Below are 21,408 nucleotides of genomic sequence, written 5' to 3'. Positions count from 1 at the left end.
GATTGACATTCTTATTTACTCCTAGTTTAGAGATTACTAGTAATGTACCAGTATATAAATGCACGTATTTTTCAGAACCTACAACAGATTATAAGAATCTATCGCATGCTTTTCACTCAAAGCCGTTTTATTGCAACTAAGAAATTAAACCGCTTGAAATGGATAATCCATTCAGTTTATTTAACACGAGAGCAGATTAGTCACGGAAACTCATGTTGTGCATGTGTCGAGAACTGGTACGTTAAGGATTAAGTTGTCAGTGCACCAATCTACAATTTCACGGTTATTGTGGATTGATACCAGCATATCGAAAGCGGTGCTGCAAAATATGGTTAGGTATTCATAGCTATTGCTTTAATTGAGATAATTTTAAATAGATAAAAGTATTTCTCTTGAATGGACTAGCACAGATTTATTAGTTCTAAATTCTCAGTAGAATTTACATGTAATCGCTTTTTAACAGCAATATAAAGTTTATTTTAACATAGGGAACATTAAGTAAATTGTAATGATATTGTATAAATGAATGATTTAGTTTGAATTTATTGTCTTTATAACAATACAATTACATGAAATACTGGATTGAGTATTAAGATTTTATTACCAATATAATAGCCGACTAGACGATTTGAAAGCTATTAAAATTTATTTAATCTAAATCTCTGTTTAGTATAAATAATTAATAAGACAAAAAAGAAAATTACGGACAACTTAATTCTTTATTACTACAAGGAATTAGGTAGTTCCTAATTTTCTTGAAAAATTAAAAGAGGAAAGAACCGATGTAAAATATCGTATGATATTAATTTTTATACATATTCATACGTTGCCTATCTTTGTTATCTTAGATGATTTCAGTTCGTGACTTTTATTTTGATTTTCTTAAATGTTTCATATAAAATAAAGAGAAAGGAGGCATAGAAATATATACTTAATAAAAATAAATGAACTTGTCAAACTATTAAAAGATCATTAGTTATTCACTCTTCATCCGGCTAATTAAACAGAAATTGAAATTATCAGATACCGGCATGTCAAATTAAACTCAATTAAGATATGTTATCGATTAGTCATATTTCTATGATATACTAATTTTAAAAATAAATGTATATCTTCAGTGAGCAAAGAGCTTTTCAACATTAATGATAATTCTTTTGATGTTGGATTTACGAGTGTAACAGTAACAGCAGGAGAGATGGTGGAAATAGTTTTTTCACAGCTCCGTGTATCGAAATTCCTCTTTCAATCTTAGAATGCATATGGCCTATGTCGTGTCGTTTCGTAATATTTAATGGTGTCTAATGCGAGCGAAACATTAGTGGACTGTAATGTCAATTTTATGGCCTCACTGTATGAGATAACGATACCTAAATCCCGGCTTTGACTATTCATTGCAATACAAAAGGAATACTTAGATATGATTTTTTTTGGGTACCCTTTGTATACAAGTTAAGTATGATTCATTTATTTCGGTATACAGAGTAATAAAAACAATCAAATAGTCTAAAATCAAACGATAATATTAATCTAACTGAACTAATTAATGTTAATGAAGGACAAAGATGAAAATAAAAAAAATCAGTAGCCTGCTGGAGAAATAGAACCTTCTTCTTTTTTGAAGTCCATTAAAAATTCTTCTTAACTATAAAGCGTTCCTGTTTCCGATTTTTTTTAATATAAAGAGTTAAAAACAATTATTGAAAACTATCTATCAGAATCGTTAATAATAGGTCAATAATAGTAGAGCAAACCTGTTTTAATTAACTACAAAATGGTGAAGTAACTACCTAAGTAGTATTAGACGCCCTCATAAAAACCCACTCATTTATTGTTTAGCTCCAATGAATTCGGTTCAGTAGTTAACCGCATAAAATATGAGAGTTGTCTGTTTGTTTTTATAGAGGTTGACTGGACCACACTAATAAAAATTCTTTACTTCCAATTTGAGTAAGAACCTATAAAGAATGTAACACCTAAAAATAAATAGGTCCTCTTTATTAATTTGTTTATCCAACAAACAATTTAAACGATCGTTCAAAGAGAGTTTTATGAATGAATAGGAAAATAATATATGATGTTCATTTAAAGATATTTCCTATTTTATTTGTAATTTATATGAAACTAGTTTTCAACTGTGTTCTAGTTCGCGTGACTAGGTGATGTTTTTACTTGCCTTACTATATAATATAATCAATTTCTGAATGTATGAATCCATCATTCAATACTTCAAAACGGCTGTACCGATTAGGTTAATTCTTTTTCCTTGTATTTGTAATAATCAGAACAAGGTTATTATGAAGAAAATATTTGAAATATCGTACGGAAAAAGTAAAAGTTTCTCAATAAATCTCTGTATAAAAAAGTACGAGTAAAAAAAAAAAGAAAATTTTTAACAAATCTAAGATTTGCTTTCATTATCTTTATTAGTACATTCGTGTGAAGCCGGTGCCTCTAGCTAGCATGAAAAACAAAAGATGCTTGTATAAAAACAAAATATCACTCATCATCATGATATCACCCGGTAACTGTTCACTGCTGAACATAAGCCTTCCCCTGTAAGAGGAATTTAAAATATCATTAAGTTTTTCACAAATCATAAACTTACAAACTATAGCTATGAAACTGCTAATTGCTAAATGCAAAAGAAGTAACAAACAAACGACCAAGATTATGAATTAGTTGATAATAAATTTTTAATTTACTTTGAAATATATTACGAACATATATGTAATTTTATGAGATACAATTGTTTGTCATTTATGGGATAAACCAAGCATAAGCTAGGCCATAATAGTTGGGGCCTTCAGCGTACTGCTTAAATAGAAAAATGGGACAATACCATAAAACCTTCTAAGATTCCTTTATCTAAAAGTCACAGTCATTTGTGATGTTAATTATGACAATAGTATATTAAACATTAGAGACGCCATTTGTTACCCTATACAATGGAACAGTCGTTGACTTTCCATTATCATACGCGATGAGATTCGCTCACTCCGAATTATAAATTTATTAGTTCCGTTGGCTCCCTCGGCTTACGGTTAGGTATTATTCAGTAGTCCAATTTCATAGGAACCGCTTTTATGTTACCTTTACAATGTTCATCAACAGTTGACACCTTAAGCTATAGTAGACAAGTCAAATCATCTCTTCTAAATGCAGATGGACATTTCTGGTTGTTTACATTTGAACATTTGGAAGAAATAAAAAATTATTTATTTGGCATATACTAATAACAGTTACAATAAAAACATAAAAAATAATGTACTTTATCAAAAAATAAAATGCATCAATAAATCCATAATTACGTTGTATATAACTAAAATGTTCATCATTTAGCTATGTATGCATAAAATGTATTAGGATATTGATTAATATTAAATAAACTGAGATTTATATATCTCATTTGCAAAATTTAAAAATACTGACCTTGCCTTGTATTTACATATTGAAAATTTGCAATTTTGTCAAAAAATATCCCCACTCATATATCACACTAGGTGCCGTGCCTCGTCGCTACGAATTGCGTCATCAAAACAACTCGGTTAATTTAAAATCCAATTTAGTACTACATATATAACTCTGGCCCTTACTCAATGTTAATATTCATTTATAATAAACTACCATTATATATACAAATTGAAAATAAATTTAGTAAATTTGTTAGATTACTAAAAAAGCTTTTACAAAATAAGGCATTTTATAATCTAAGAGTTTCTCAGTGATAAAAATCTCCAGTCCTGTCCTGTCCTAATAAGTTGTTTATCTCTCTTGCTCCCATTACAATGCTTAGATTTTAGTTACAATACCTAAAATATACATGTGTCAATTTACTCTATATTTATCTATGTAGTGCGAATCCATAGGACAGTAATGTAATAAATAAAATAAAATAAAAATCTCCACATTAATATTTAATGCTTAAACGCTAAATTTTCAGCATGTAGGTACTCGTACCTATGTTTACTGTGTGATTTAGGATTGAGTGCCAATTTATTTGTATACAAAACAGACGATGATCTACTATGTAAAGAAGACAATAGCATACCGATCGGTTATGACGTGAGTATGAAATTTATGAAGCTGAATATTCAGGTCGACTGAACAGCTGAATCAGATAAGTGGAATTCTAAATTAACCATTCAGCCATAGTCGGCAACTAAAACAAAGGTGGCTAGGGAGTGCGACGAAGCGACTATATAAACACGCATGTGCAATGCAAATCGACAACTGGGTCACTTCGTATTTATCATGCAGTATAACAATACGAATTGTATAAGTATTACAACATAAATTACATTAAAATAGGTATAATGAGGATAAGAAACTTTTATTAAATCTTATGGCTTTATAAATATTTGCTATAAATAAATACGCTAGCTGAGCAAACGAAAACCGCGTGATTATTCAATTAGGAGGTTTACGTGGCGTCTATGTGATATCCGTTTGCTAAATCCAAACATAGTTCGCGGTTAGGATGGCGCCAGTATTCTTTGCCTAAAATATACAGTCTTATGTTCAGAACAATAAAGGTAACATCAATAGCAATAGACTCAATGATCTATAACCGCCGGAGCAGCTACGATCATATTCCTGGCAGTAAAAATGAACCAACAATTTCAATGTCACATTTTACGATCGACAAATGAGACGTAGATAGCATTAAAGGTTAATTCTTTTCTGTAGAATATTGAACCCTCTGCCTTTGCTTGGTATTTCCTGTAGTTTATATTTTATTAATAGTAAAAAAGATGTCTTCAAAGGATTGTATCTATAATTTTGTAACATAGAAACATAATTATTGTTTTAAATATACCATAGGTAGTTAGTTGTTTTATATTGTAGGTAATTTAAATTACAATATTATATTAAATTCCTTGAAGAAAAAATGTATATAATTATTAGAAGTATATGTTTGTACATGAAATTTCATCTAATAATTGATTAGACCTTGAAATATATCACTGCATTGGTATTTAATTTAAGAGAACTCGTAAATACCTAAATTATAATGAACTGTAATAGTGAATGCATATAGTTCAAAAGGAGATCAATAGCAAAACGAAGAGTAATAAATTGGGTGAGTTGTGACCTAAATTGAAAATGTACAAGTGTTCACGGTTTTTATAGTCAATTCTTAGGTGGCCAATCGTGTAGAATTGAATGTCTAGACGGCGATGCAATTTGCAGTCATTTGCACATATTCCAATGATTTATAAGGAATAATGAGAGTGATATTGGATCTTCTTGTTATTAATAGTTAAATTAATATAGTATATAATTAAAGTTTACACGTTCATTGCCATTTCCCATCGGATGGAGTTTCATCATATCAGCCTTTAACTGTCCATTGCTGAACATAAACCTTGCCCTTGGGGGTGCTACCATGCTTGGCAGGCGGATTGACAATCGCAGTTAGGCTTTGGAGATGTTTTAAGAGGGACGCTGCTACCCATCTCTCGCTCTCCCTTAGTCGCCTTTTATCACACCTACGGGTTAAGAAGGGGTGGCCTTTCCTATGCCGGGAACACACGGCAATGTTATATATGTAAAAAAAATCGACTTACCAATATGAAGGCTATGAGAAATTTCACTAGAATATAATTCATTTTTTCGTAGCTGCGTTCATGAAATGTTCTTCTCATATTATAGAAGTACACATTTGTCAGCAACGGAAAGGTTAGTGATCTTCACACTATTCTGTTGTAGTCTTGTACAGACAATAGCTAGTTGAAGGTAATATTATAATTTCAAACACTTATTTCACTGAAACAAGAGCATCTCTATTTGAAAAGTGACGCTGATATATTAGATTAGCTATAATAATACGAATAATCTTGATTTCCCAATATTAAAATGAAATCTTAAATGCTCATGTCTAAAAATATAACGGCAGCCATAAACAACTGCACGATGTTACAGGATATCTTAATTTTCTATTTTAGATGTGAGAAATAGTAGGCGATATTGATAAGACATATTTTTATGGTTTGTTATTAACACATGATAACCTACATTATGACTTACACGTTAGTAAAGGCTGTGTCATAGACAAATAGACCTAAAGACATCTTTAGTTAAGGTATAAAATTATGTTCGAAAATTTAAAAAGAAAAGTTATATGGTACACTCGTGGTTGTTCTAGTAATCAAAACAAATGCGTTAATTCCATTTTTAAATTACATAACAAGTGAAATGGTTTTATTATAAAGTTAGAAGTTGAAGGATTAAAACAGTTCCAGAAAATTTTGAACAAAGTCCTCTACATGATTAACTCGGTGTTAATTTATGATTAACCTATTATTTCAATCACCTAGCAACTGTGCTTGGTTATGTTTTGTTTAGGAATTACAATAATAATTTGTTATGGAAGTATAGCCCCTTTATTCTTAGGAACGGAATGGTGTGAGAGGTACCAAGGGCATTATATTTTGCAATGCCAATCCAATCTCTGTTCAGTTTAAACTTGGTTGTGTGTGATATGTCCAACTATTATTGTTTTACTAATTTATTTTATTAATATAATAAAAAGTGAGGAAGGGATTGTTAACACTGCGGCTATTAGTCCCATTGCTAACAATATACCATATCAGCTCGACCTCTACGTGACCCCCTCTGGAAACCAGCGTGCTGAATTCTACGTGTTTTGATGGATCACAATGGGCTAACCGACCTGCACTTACACTCTCACTTCCTCCCTCCATCATCCCTCACTGGTGTTTCGCTAGCGCTTACCGTTAGCACATGTGGGGTTATCGTTCCATTATCATCCACTAAAAAAATATTTTTTTTTATATAACTTAGAATGGCAAACAAGCTGACGGCTCACCTGATGGAAAGTGGTAACCGTCGCCTATAGACATGAGCAGTACCATGGACATAACAGAGTATACTGTTTCGCCCATGATACCCCCATGCGTTGCCATTCCTGAGGACTCAGGTGTTATTCCTCAATATTGATTTTAAAATATTGCCTTTAATTGTGACGCAACTTGTTATTTTGATTTAAAAACTAATCTGCGAATTTGATAAAATTTTCAGATAAAAAAATAATTTTCCAAATTGGTTTATAAAGGACAGAGTTATGAGGTAACAAACAAAAAATGCAAACGTATTGAGAAGCTTCTCATTTTTAAATAAAAAAATTACCTATCTCATATTTTATATATAAAAGACTATATCTGCGTATCAATCATTATTTAAATCAGTTTAGCTATAAAAGTGTAAATATCAAGCGCCTAAATATGTTTTGCAAACAAATCTTTCATTTGTAATATTAGTAGGACTATTTTATTACATATAATTTGTTTTTAATATAATATTGTATATATTTAAATATATAATGAGACTATGTCGAAAATAAATGTATTTTTTACTTCGTTTAGACGAAATAAAGCAAGATTGATTTTAGACGGACCTTATAGCATTGGTATTGCTAATTACGGAATTGTGCATTGAACTGATGCAAATGACATTGGCTGATAAAAGGTCTATGCACTGTATGCTAACAAGATTATGTTTCATTAAGTGTTATTATCTAATTATATACCTAATCTTACTTAATATCAGTGCAATACTTGATCGCGTTTGGTAGACATGAACTATATATAATATAGAGAGCATTATGATTTAGACCGTGAATGGTGTAGGTGAAACTCTTGTATAAATGAGATCCTTGTTTAGGTCAATACAATGAGAGACTGGATACTTAGTTACTATAATTACATACTTATGTGTTCATCGATAAGTGTTCAAAGTAACCACATACCTGTTATAAAAATACCTAATATATACATAAATCAAGTAAAATTATTGTATGCATTCAAATATTTTTTAATGAATATAATATATTGTTATATCAAAAAAAAAAAAAAAAAAAATATATATATATATATATATATATATATATATATATATATATATATATATATATATATATATATAGGAGCAATGCATTTAAATGCCGTGCGGTCTCAGCATAAAATAAGCCACCCCTTCTTTTTTCGTGGGTGTCCTAAATGCGACGACATCAAAAACTAACTGTGGTTACCAACTGTACTGCCAAGCGTGGCAATTATTGACAACTCTCGCCCCGATGGGAAAGGCCTATGTTCAACAGTGGACAGTTAACGGTTGATATAATAAAAAAATAATAATTAAAATGCGTATTTATTTAAGATATCCGAATACCTTGCATTCGAGCTCCTGTAGAATGTCCTAATCTATAAGATTCGTTATGGACAAATATTTATAATTTCATTTCACCAAATAGGATTCGAGTTAGCATTTATAATTAAGTAGTGCTGTGCATTTGTATAGAGTCGCACTATAAGAATTCTTTTGAGCCATTTTGGTATGAACTCTAATATTAGTTAATAATATTCTTTCTGTGGTGTAACTGGCAAGGTTGATGTGGGTTCGAATCCCAGCGAATCGAGCTGTTAAAAGAATAAATTTTTTAACCTAGAATTTAGCAATGATTTGAATTTAAAATCGTAAATTCCTTTGTTATTTCGTTTGTAAATAGGTGTAGTAATAAAACACTGAGCTATGGTAAACAGTGTGAAGGCTAGATAGCAGAATAAACTGCAAACTGGATACGTATATCTACGTATCCATTCATACGTTTTTAAATAAAAAATAGGTGACGTAAGTACATTAAATAAATATTATTTTAAAATTTAAAATAATATTTATTAAAATGCTTAAATACATAATTTGTAAACTTATATAAATAATTAAAATAATTATTAGATAAGTAATTTAAAATATAAATGAATGTGCATAATTTATTATTATTCTTTATATTTATTTATATAGTGTTTAAACGTGAAAATTAATTGGAGTAAAAATATATCCCTTTATTATCATTTTTTAGATAATATCTTATGAACTGAAATATGGCTATTACTTAACTTTTGCAAAGAAAGTCAACTAAAATATTAATAAATTTTTATTTCTATTACCTACATATAATAAAGCGTTGTTCTTTTATCGATATTAAAAAAAATAAGATACTTTATAGAATGTACAGAAGAGATAATTAAAAATATATTATAAGAGGTGTCGTATTAAAAGCAAATAGAGGTGAGAACAATATTTTTTTTTTAACTTTATATCTTTATGTTTGTTTGTTTTGGCATCACGCAAAAACTGCTGCACTAAATTGAATGTTATATGAGTTAAAATTTTTGTATGTTTTATTTCGGTACACGATTTAAAGGTAATTAATTTCCAGAATTCACGCGTACGAAATTGTGGACAAAAGCTAGTGTAAAAATATAATAAAAAAAATACCATCATAAAAAAAACTGCGACAAATTGAAAATTGTAAATAAGTATATATAATACTAAATTAGATCACCGTTACTTTAAATTTTGGCACTTGTTCTCTCAGCTTGTCTCATATGGGGCCTGTCATGTTTATGTTTATATGTGTATAGATAGAATAGTTACAAATATACATCAGCATTCAATCACAACATTTATTGCTCGTATTTCGTGGATACATTAGTTTCCCAACTTTATAAATGCAATCTCGTTATATATGATATTCAATGTATGAATATATTATGGCGGCAACGATACCCATCCAAGGGCAGGTCGTAGTTAAAAGCAAACAACTTTATATCTCCTGTAAATAGATTAACATATTTTATTGATACCATCTTTGCGATGAACTTCATGGTGTATTTTGCGTCACAAGTTTTATTTTTAGGTGTTCCCATACACAACTATCTAGGCAGTCATAAATTTAAAATTCTTTCATAATACCTACTGAAGAATCTTGCGGAGATTTAAGGCCTGTAGTTAAATTTAATATATCGGTTTAATCAGGTCAAATGCTTTGAAAGATTTAAAATAATAACAATATCATAATATCATTATATGAATTGTGTTACAGATAGAGATATGTACCTATGTAACGCATTAGGAACGACGGTAATCTTATTAGAAATCGTGTATATAGAGATACAGAAAACATTAATAACAAAATTATGTATTATTATAAGTACATGTATTTAATTCTGCCAGACATTCGGTTAAACCGTCCGCCTGCTTATCCCGAAAGGGATTAGATGTTTTTTTTTATACAACTTAGAATGACAAATAAGCTGACGGCCCACCTGATGGAAAGTGGTAACTGTCGCCTATAGACATGAGACCATGGACATAACAGAGTATACTGTTTTGCCCATTATTGCTATTCCTGAGAACTCAGGTGTTATTATTTATCGGTACCCTATAAATTCACGTCATATCCCACCCTTCAAACCGAAACACAGCCATGCAAACACAACTGCTTCACGGTAGAATCACGAATGGGACAGGGGTACCCAAGCAATCGACTTGTGTACAAAGTCTTCCTCCCTTATGTGAACATAGCATTATCAACAACTTGCTTCTTTAACCATAATTTAAATAAATAATTTGTAAGAACGATTAGGGTTTTATGATAACATCAAAACTATTAAAGTTTAAAATAATTTTTCTTCTCAATATTATAGATAGTAAGACTCTGGACAAATTTAAGTATTGTTTTAGTTTGAGTGGCGTTATCTAGTGGGTATTAGTAATCGAAATTACAATACGATAACATTACATCGACAAATTTTTTATACAATTTGGAGTGACAAATATGGAGACAAGCATACCTGATGGTATGTTTGCCCATTAATTTAAACATTATATGGTCATCATAAATCTTCTATATATCTAAGATATCTATGTGATATATTACACTGAATTTCTGAGAACTAGAGTTTTATGTCTTCATACCCAATAATATATAATTTAGTATAGTGTTTAGTTGGTTTACATTAAGTAAGATTGAAAATTTATTTTATATAAAACATGTGACAAAGGAATTTTATGCTAGATGCATTTTCATGACCAATGAGAAGTCAATTGTTGCTGTCTCGTTTTATCTGACGCATGCGATAGCAAAAACTTCACTACAGGTATTCATAATATTTGATTAGTAAAATTATGGTATGCCCAATCTCCATCATCACGTAAACAATTAGTTTGGTATTCCTCTTGATCTTCTAACAAATGACCGAATAATTGATAGATGCGTCTACGTAAACAAATTTAAGTGCTTTATTAAAAAAAATCTTTACAATAAATAATAACATGATTTAGGTCGATCTATTCTGGTCTTTGGTATTTTGTTTCTTTTGGTCAGGTATTCTAAAAGATGTTCTACATTTTCTATATAAATACACGGAATAAATTTGAAACAATTGTGATTTTAATAGATCACTTTTGTTATATTAGGGTTGTCATTATAATTGACAATATACAAAACACTACAGAGGAAAAGTTCTATTTTTAAAAAAGATATTTTTTTCTATAATATCTACTGTACTAACATACCTGCTTCTTAGTATTATATATCTGTTCGTATTTTAAAAGTAAAAGTTTTTTTTTTTTATTTCCGGCACAAAAGACAAATATACAAGCAAGTTTACTTTAAATAAAAACTATTTACCACTTATCTCGATTAAAATAGTAACGAAATCAATAATTTACAAAATAGAGGACGAACTAAATTAGAACAAGAGACAGTGGGATGCCCACCTCCTACCACGTTTCTACACGTAGAATTGTTATAATCTGTATGCTGAATTAATGTTATCTGTAGTAGTGTTACGTTCACTATAATAATGTCAGTCGACTAATGTCTTTAGCCACTTCGTCTGTAGATACAATATCAGGAAGTACTTATGTTGTAAGGGACCAGGCGTGACGATATTTTTTTAGATTAGATTTTCTTTTATTTTTTTCCTTTACTAGTTTCAGTTCGCAAATTACTACGTATGAATTTTGGAAGTAACCACTTCTAGATAGCGTATTAAAAAGAAACATGAATAGGATTTTAATTCAGACCCTCAGACATGCAGCTGTGTGTATCCAATTTGGTGCATAAGTTTTTGCGTGATGCCGAAACAAACTTATAGACAAATAGATAAATGTTCTAAAAATGATTGCTTTCCTTTTATTACTTGTATTAAGACCCTTGGCATTAAGTTTTCTTAAATATCTTTCATATAGAGACATCGTTCAGTTACATTAAAACTGTAATATTAAGACAAGATATTACAACTACAATCAGACATCTGACAGCCCTATTCTACAACCATCAATGACTCTTAACACCTGGCGTGCGGCCAATACCGCTGATTGCTTTGTTTCTTCATATTTTAATATGACCACAAATCTCTTTGAATTTGAATTTTTTTTTTAAGAACCATAAATTATACGTCGATGTAGGTACGTCAAAATGTTTATAATCTATAACGTTAATGTGACTATCATAGTGGAGCCATTTGATGTGGTTGTTGAAATTACTTCTATAAATGTAATATAGATATAGCAGAAGCAATATAACTAGTTTAATTTCTTTGACGTCTTAATAAAGCTAGTATATACCTGCACCATAGGTAAAGAATAGTATATAATATATTCTCTATTTACGACCTTCATCGAAGGTATGTTATTGATCTATTTTCAATATAAAATCATACCGAAATTTTCTAACTTTAACAATCCGCCTTCCTCTTCTTTATTTTTGTTAGAACTTTATGTATGTATAGTTTAAGTTTAAGACCATTCATAAATTCGAATAAATAATACTGAAATATGGCAATACCGCTATAGACGATTCTTTTAATTAATTTTCAAAAATAATTTAACATTTTTCAATGTTTCCGAGTGATTATTTAAAAATGAATCATAAAAATCGTAAATTAATTGTAGAATTCGTTGTGTTTGTTCGTTGTTCTCTGTTGTTATTTCGAAATTTTTCAAATACGTCTTTTCCACCAAATTACAAATTTTAAGTGCCAATTTTAACAAGATGTTTAAGTTCATAAGTAGATCACTTTTAAAATAATTAAAAAACATTGAAAATTCTTCAATTGTTTTTGAAAATTGACAGATAATTGCAACGTTGCCACACTTTGTTATATATGCTCTTAATTGTGAGAATCCAAAGCTTTTGAATTATGTGATCCAATCTACCGTTGTTTGGATAATGCCTGAATCTTAATATCCGTTTGCAGATTAAACCATTTTAGTGATTTATGTTTATATTAATAGCTCCACTTAGTTTCCGATGGCAGTAAAATTAATTATTAGGGTTCAGTAGTTCGGTGTATAACATTTTATATGTTTTTATATTTCTTTAGAATCACGAAACTCGTTTTCATATAATCATGATTTCATATCATCATCATTAGTCTTTAACTGTCCATTGCTGAACGTAAGCCTTCCTCTTGGGGTTTTGCCAGTAGTTGCCATGCTTGCCAGGCAGATTGGCAACCGCAGTTAGGTTTTGGAGATGTTTTAAGAGGAACGCAGTTACCCATTCGTCGCCCTTTCTTATTCGCGTGGGAAAGGAAGGGGTGGCCTATTCTATGCCGGGACCGACACGGCGATGATTTCATATATAAATTAATATTTTGCAATCAATTGTATTTAAAAAGTTATAAATCAAACAATAGTACTTTTAATTCTATAATATATTTCAATCCTTAATATTTTATGTAAATCCATCCTTTAACTGTGATGGACTAACAAATATCCGAAAAATTTGTTTATAATCAAAAAAAAAACCGGCAATACCACATTTGTTTGTAATATTCGTGGTGGTTATTGCTTGATGGCGCCGAAAACAACCATAAAACTGTAGTTTAATCGTGCTCTCAATAGACTCGTTGTGGTGTTAATTACAGTATTTTTACACCATAGTTCGACAATGGCTTATGATAGCTTAGTTACTAAGGTAAAAAAAACAGTGAAGAAAGAGATGAATTATTAATTATACAATATACAACTGGCAATTGTGGTCTGTGCAGACGACATACATTTCGAAATTTCTGTGTGAAAATATTTGCCATTTTAGGCCCCCGTATAGGACCCCTAAAATTGCATATTACAATGCACAGGTGTCATACAAGTTATATATATATATATATATATATATAGTTATATATATATATATATATATATATATATATATATATATATATATATTATAGAATACTAGTTTTTACCCGCGACGTAGTCCGTTAGATTGATTTATTGACCGGAATAAAAGTAGCATACCCGTATATTCTTTTTTATATTAATAAATACTACATAGATATAAAACTTCAAGATGTTAAATACAAACAAATATATAAATAATTTTATTTAACATTTATAATATTAGCAAGAAAATATAAAGCAATAAGAGAAGGAATTTATTAATTTCAAAGCAAATGAGAGATAAAGAATTGTTCAGACGAACCCACGGCCAATCGTGAGTCATTTTATAAAATATCAGTTACATTATTCTTAAACATAAGCGTAGTATCTGGCCCGCAAGCATTAATAACTATTCAATAACATATTTATATATATATTACATAACTAATAATTCTTCGAAATACTTCATTCTATTATAGGTATATACATTCCGGCGAGATCGTATAACTGAGAACAAGGTAATTCCTTTGTTATTATAATTTATAGCGGAATCAATAAAATACCTTGAAATTTTTGCATAATTTGTCAAGATTTTATTTAAATATGTCATTATACACTCACGAGCACAATCAATTGTTTACGCCTACTTTAACATGAACGATGCGTGAGAAGTTTTATCAAATGTCATAAAAATATAGTAATGGTAGTTAATTAAGAACGATATTTGCGAAATTATTTACCTAGGACTTAAATAGTATAATATCTAGACGGAATACTGTGTATCAAAAAACGTTCATAAAACAATCAGCCAACGCTGAGGCGTAATTATTTAGAACAAAAACAAAGAGAGTATTTTTTTGGTATCAGAAGAAATCTTGCGTAATATTTTATCTTTTCCCGTATACAGATAACAGATGTTCAGTTAGAGCGAGTATTAATTTTTTTTTTTTTTTATTCTGACAAGTAAGCTGTACAAAATTTGTTTGCAAACTCACTTTTTACCTATTGCTTCGTACGCGCAAATTTAAAAAATTTTAAGTAAGAAATGCAATGAAATAAATTACTTCTAAAAGATCGTATCATGATAAAACGTGAAATTGTTTTTAAATGAGATCTTCAGGAACACAAAAACGAAAACTAAACGAAATTAAATGCGTAATTTGGTGTAGTAGTTTTTGTATGATGCCGGAACAAATATACTGACAGACAGACGAAATTTCTAAAAATTATTGTTGTGGCTTCATTCCTCTTCTTAAGATTCAAAAATTTCCTATGTACATACGTTCTCTAGTTACAATGTAATTATATTAGTATGACTGTTTTTGGTGTTACTCTATCTATATGCGTATTATGATCTATCGTCGTAGGAGGTTAGAACAGTTGGAAGCTAATAGATTTGTTTTAGCACAGATAGTATAATATTAGTTCTACTATAGATTTTCTCTCATTTCAAAGTGTCCAAGTTTGTAACCGTGATAAATGAGACCCATTCATTATAAATATATAAATCTGTTAAAGACAAACTACCAAATATTGAAACAAGCAATTATTGAATATAATCTAAACAAACTTAAGGCAAATGTGAATAGGCTATTCGTAGCCTCACGAACTAAATTATATACCACATTATCGCTTTCCATCAGGTGAGATCGTGATCAATCGCGGGCCTCTTTAATAGAAATAAAAATCCTATACACAGGCTGAGATCAAAGCCGAGTGGTTTGAGCACAGAGTGAGCCATCCCTTTCCCGTGGGTGTCGTAGGAAGCGACTAAGGGAAATTAATAGTCGAGAGATGGACAACAGCATTCCTCTTAAATACCATCAAAGCCCTACTGCGGTTGCTAACCCGCCTGTCAAGTGTGACAAATATTGGCAAAACACTCCAAGGGGGAAGCCTATGTTCACCAGTGAACAGTTAACGGTTGATATGGTATGGTTCAGGACTGAACATTTTCACCAAATAAACATGGGTCGAAAAATGACAAACAATCTCATACTAACATGTTGAGTTCAGGTGCTGAGTTACTAACTCAAATTCAAGGAAAGAGGAAGGAGGCGGAGGAACTCAAAATTATTTGTAGTTTTTGAATTTTTGTTTTACATATTTTTTTGTTTAAATATGTTCTATAGAATAGAATTTTAGTTTTATATACTACTAACGATTCCGATTTCACTCTACATAACGTAACTATTATGAACGTGAATGTGGCGAAGTCACGGGCACAGCTGGCATTTGTAGTTAAACTTTATTAGAAGTATGTTAGTTTATTGCTTGTCTGAGTCAATACTTTGTCTAAAGTAGATTCACAATAACAGGAAAATTGAAGAACTTGACCTTGGTTACAATTGGGATAAAAGTTAGGCTAAAGGGAAAAGAGAAAATGTTCACTAAAATAGCGTATTTATACATTTGTATGAAATGTATAAATATTTATTTATTTAAACTTTGATGAAAGAGTAATTAATTGTATGTATATTTAGCGGACTCAACACTGGATGGCGTTCTCTACCAGTCAATCATTAGTCGAACAAAGACATACTCGTAGAAATTTATCAGTATTAAATTTGTAGTTAAAGATTTCCATCTAATAACGACTATTATTTTAGAGAAGCCTTCACGTTTGATTCCCGGGCGGGTCAATGAAGACTAAACGTATTTTATACAGATATCCGCTATTACATATCGTTGTCTGGTTTCTCATACTAACATGCTGCCGGCTGCCCTAGTTTGCGGACCAAGCAATTGGTGTGATTGTATAGCAATTACTATTTTCATATCTTATTCACATATTGTGTTGTAATTTTATAATTTTTACTTTTACGTTTCTTTCAAGTCCATGCTGACATAGTGTTTATTATTATTTTAATTTAATGGTACAGAACAAATTAAATACTGTTTAAATTTATTTATTTTTTGTTTAACATGTAATGCATGATTTATAAAATGAGAATAAACGCAATTATTCACGTAAATTATGATTATTATTATTATATCAATGGTTAACTGTCTTCTGCTGAATATAGACCGTCCTTATAAGGGGAGAGTTGCCAGTAGTTGCCACGTTTGGTAGGCAGGTTGGCAACCACAGTTAGAATTAATAATGTTTTAAGAGGGACGCTGCTGCACATCCCTCGACAACTAAGTTCCCTTAGTCGCCTCTTACGTCATCCATGGCAAAGGAAGGGCTGGCCCATTCTGTGTTGGGACCGCACAGCGTTTACCATGATATTTTACTTGAATTATCTCTATTATCTCTATTAGGAATCTATTTTTTAAAAACATTTATTTATCGAAATCATTATTTACATTACATTCAATAATTCATATTGTCTACGTTAATTGTAACTTAAAATATTTTTAAAAATTAAGTCTATCTACCTAATGGGATAGATGTAATCATGTACCAAAATAAATACATTACATATACACGTGAAACTCGTTGATGCCTAGCTACTGTGTATCTATCTAGATGTGATATATCTTTGAACACTTCCTCTCACACGATGAATGTTTATTGGTCTTTGACATTGATTAATAAAAATTGAACAAGTTTTAATTGTTCCAAATACGTATCCGCGGAGTAGAAGTGTAGGTACGATCTATATAGACCAAGTCAATGTCAATTAGTGTTTAAATATTGTTCAAACAAAAAACAGAAATAGAAATAATCTCTATTTAAAATAGATTTGTTTACAAGCTATTTAAAACGTCAGTTTTATAATACTTTACTGCCGGGTTTCATCTCAACTGATAGTACTCTTTCTAAGCATTTTGTAAATGCTGTGTGGTCCCGGCATAGATTTTTTTTATGAAACTTAGAACGGTAAACAAGTTGACGGTCCACCTGATGGAAAGTGGTAACCGTCGCCTATAGACATAAGCAGTACCATGGACATAACAGACTATACTGTTTTGCCCATGATACCCCGCATGTGTTGCCATTCCTGAGGACTCAGATGTTATTCCTCTGAACCCTGTAAATTCACTGCCATATTCCACCCTTCAAACCGAAACACAGCCATGCAAACACAACTGCTTCACGGTAGAAACATGAATGGGACAGAGGTACCCAAGCAATCGACTTTTGTACAAAGTTTCCCTCTGGTTCTTATACGTTACCATCTATACCATTCTTATACGTTAGCATCTTCTCTATTAATTTCTACACGTCTGCATACCTACATAGATTTATTAATATTGTACATGAGTTTAACCTTCGATTATGATTAGAGTATTTCTAAATTTACCAGTAAACGACGATCATAGCGTATGAATAATTTTTTCTAGATTGTATTACATGATACAGTCTAAGAATAAATCTGTAATTAAAAACTAAACAAAAAAAAAAATTAATAAATAAATTTGAAATTATACATATATGCCTTTCCCTCTATACAGTTTAAAGATCGATATACTTATTTCCTATATATTCATATAAATCGTTGTAGTAAAAAATTTTTAGTAGGTAATGAACTGTTTATTAAATTTGCAGATCAATTTAAAATCAATATTCAGTACGATGTTATAATTGTGATTTGAATGATAAAATTACTGTTGAAATAATATCATAAATTTCTATAAATTATAGCAGAGTCACAGAATAAAGAACAATTAAAAAAAGCTTTTGTAATAAATTAAATCAAAATAAACTTTGTTTCATTTTAATTCAATTTATTATCGTTTTATTAACTATTCGCGCAGCTTCGCCCGCAATAACTTCTCAGTGCCAATTTAAGTTATTAAAAAGCATCGTGCAAAATTTAATATTTTAATTTAAACGGTTTTAGCTATGCGTTGATCAACTATGTGAAATCTGTAAATAATTGACATAAAGAGATAAAACCTCGGTCCCTTTTTACTAAATTAGGGCAAGCAAACTGTTATGCTTAGGGCGCCGACGGAGACGTAGTAGGCAAGCTTTTGCAATATTTATTATATTTTGTAATTGGCCCATTTTCGAGATGTTATCTCGCGATGTCATAGATTAAATAATAAACGACGTGTTACCACATCGATTTGGAGACAGCTTTACGCTATACACCTCGGTGCCTAGTCAAATTAACGTGAAGATTCACTTTCGTTCGTTATTAACAAAAGTTGGTCGTTGAGAATTGGGTTGATGTCACGATTTTAAACAGTAGTTCCAAATTTTCTCGAACAATAGAATATTGGAAATAAGTAAAGACCAAAAAAATTTATTAGATACTAATGTTTCGGATATTATAGATAATAATAAAGATGATTGGTTATTATGAAATATATGAAAAAAAAAATCAAATTGTAAAGAGAGCCGGAGAGTACCGCTAGTAAAATATACAGTACATTTGAAGCACAAGCCCTAGGTATCATTTATCCTTTAGATGTACTATTATTAATGAAGAAACGAATAAAACTAGGAATACTGATAATAATATGAGAAGCAAAGTTTTAGGTCTCTTTATACGTCAAAATGTGACTTTGTAAAGAACATTTAGAAAGAAGTGATAAAAAGTAGAAGAGGAGGACCAAGAAACAATAATAGGCGTCATAAAAAAAGGTTAGTGTTATGTCGTATAGGGAAATATAGATTATAGTCTGGGACAGAGTTAATGGGAAAACAAAAATATTATTTAAGATAGAGCCAATTGGAAACAAGTACACAATTAGAGGAAACTTAATTTCAGATAAGGTGATTTTTTTTTTTATACAACTTAGAATGGCAAACAAGCTGACGGCCCACCTGATGGAAAGTGGTAACCGTCGTCTACAGACATGAGCAGTACCATGGACATAATAGAGTATACTGTTTCGCCCATGATACCCCCCATGCGTTGCCATTCCTGAGGACTCAGATGTTATTCCTCTGTACCTAGTAAATTCACGCCATATCCCACCCTTCAAACCGAAACACAGCCATGCAAACACAACTGCTTTACGGTTGAAACACGAATGGGATAGAGGTGCCCAAGCAATCGACTTTTGTACAAAGTCTCCCTCTGATCCTTTAAAAAATTATATAGAGGTTATAAATTTAAATGAAAATTAACTTTAAAAAGACCTTCAGTGATTCACATAAGACAATAAATGCGCTCATATTTACCCAACCGATATCAACTGTCTACTGCAAATGTTTTCTTAATCGAAGTCGACCAATTTTCACCTACAATTACACATAGTTTGAACAAGTGTTAAGTTAGCATGTTCTCTGCGGCGTCAAAATAGACTGCATATTAAATTGTAGATTTTTATCTATTTGAATTTAATAAAGGAATGTTGCGTTGGTTTGGTCATTTTGAGAGGATGGATGAAAGAAGAATTACGAAAGAGATTTATCGAGCAAGAATGAATGGAGATGTCGCCCCCTAGACGGACGTATGTCGACCAAATAGGCGACGTGCTGAAGAAGGGCCAAATTAAAAGTACCCGTAACCGACGAGCGTGTATGACAAGATTGATGAATGTGGAAGAAGCGAAAGAGGTTTGTTTGAATCGAAGCATTTGGCGTTCCATTGTTTCTGCCTACCCTAATGGGAGACAGGCGTGACAGATATGTATGTATGTATGTACAAATATTTTAATTTATAATTCTTTTGTTAGTTTTTTTTTCTGGTTAGTATTAGTCTATAAGTTTCTATGTACATATAAATCACTACATAGCATAAAACAAAGTCGCTGTCGTTGTCTGTCCGCCCCTATGTATGCTTAAATCTTTAAAACTACGCAACGGATTTTGAAGCGGTATTTTTTTTAATAGATATTCGAGATGATTCGAAAGGAAGATTTATATTTATAATACACGTCATAGTATAGTAGAGAAACACTGATAATGTTATGTATTGAAATAAAATAATATATATTTAAAATAATAAAAATGAACCTTTACATTATTTATTTGTGAATATATTTATATATAGGGATTGGATTGGATTATAATGGATTTTGTGTATTTATTTAAGTTTAAAAAAATGTGTCTGATAAATACCGGTAAAAGTATATATGAACAGTCAGTGTCTACAAAATAGGAGTAATTCTGTGTATACAGTAAAAAGACATATTATAAACAATGTGAGATGGCCCTTTAAAAAGCAAATACGCATAAACTTATGCGACCTACTTTTTAGTACTCTCCGAAGATAAGAGAAATTAGGCGAACTGATGATAACAACCTTACCTAAGATGACATTGGGATCTGACCTTGTTGTAACTTTCTTTGATTTTTTTAAATATTATTATTATTAATCTATTGAAAATAAAATTTGGACTGGTCTATTCTAGTAGATTAATAATATAGTAAGCTAGTTGAATCCCTCTTATATTCGTATAGTTACTCTTTATATTATACTTGTAAAACTAAAGTAAAGAAACATATTAAAGTAGAACTAAATTAACTTTTTTGTTTATTTCGTTCTATTAAAATAGTAGAACTAAACGGACAGAGAAGCTCATTTTGTT

The 21,408-nt window shown here is 30.5% G+C and overlaps 1 protein-coding gene across 1 annotated transcript in view; it reads right to left on the bottom strand.

The window, feature by feature from the left end:
- The window catches only part of LOC113521818 (thrombospondin type-1 domain-containing protein 4-like), a 147,913-nt gene that overhangs the window by 10,172 nt on the left and 116,333 nt on the right, over positions 1-21,408 (bottom strand). The gene's annotated exons all lie outside the window — the stretch shown is intronic.

The sequence above is a fragment of the Galleria mellonella genome, unplaced genomic scaffold, assembly GCF_026898425.1.
Source record: "Galleria mellonella isolate WM207_F2 unplaced genomic scaffold, CSIRO_AGI_GalMel_v1 utg63, whole genome shotgun sequence".
Lineage (NCBI taxonomy): Eukaryota > Metazoa > Arthropoda > Insecta > Lepidoptera > Pyralidae > Galleria > Galleria mellonella.
Note: the sequence above shows the minus strand (reverse complement) of the source record. Positions and strands in the feature narration are given on the sequence as shown.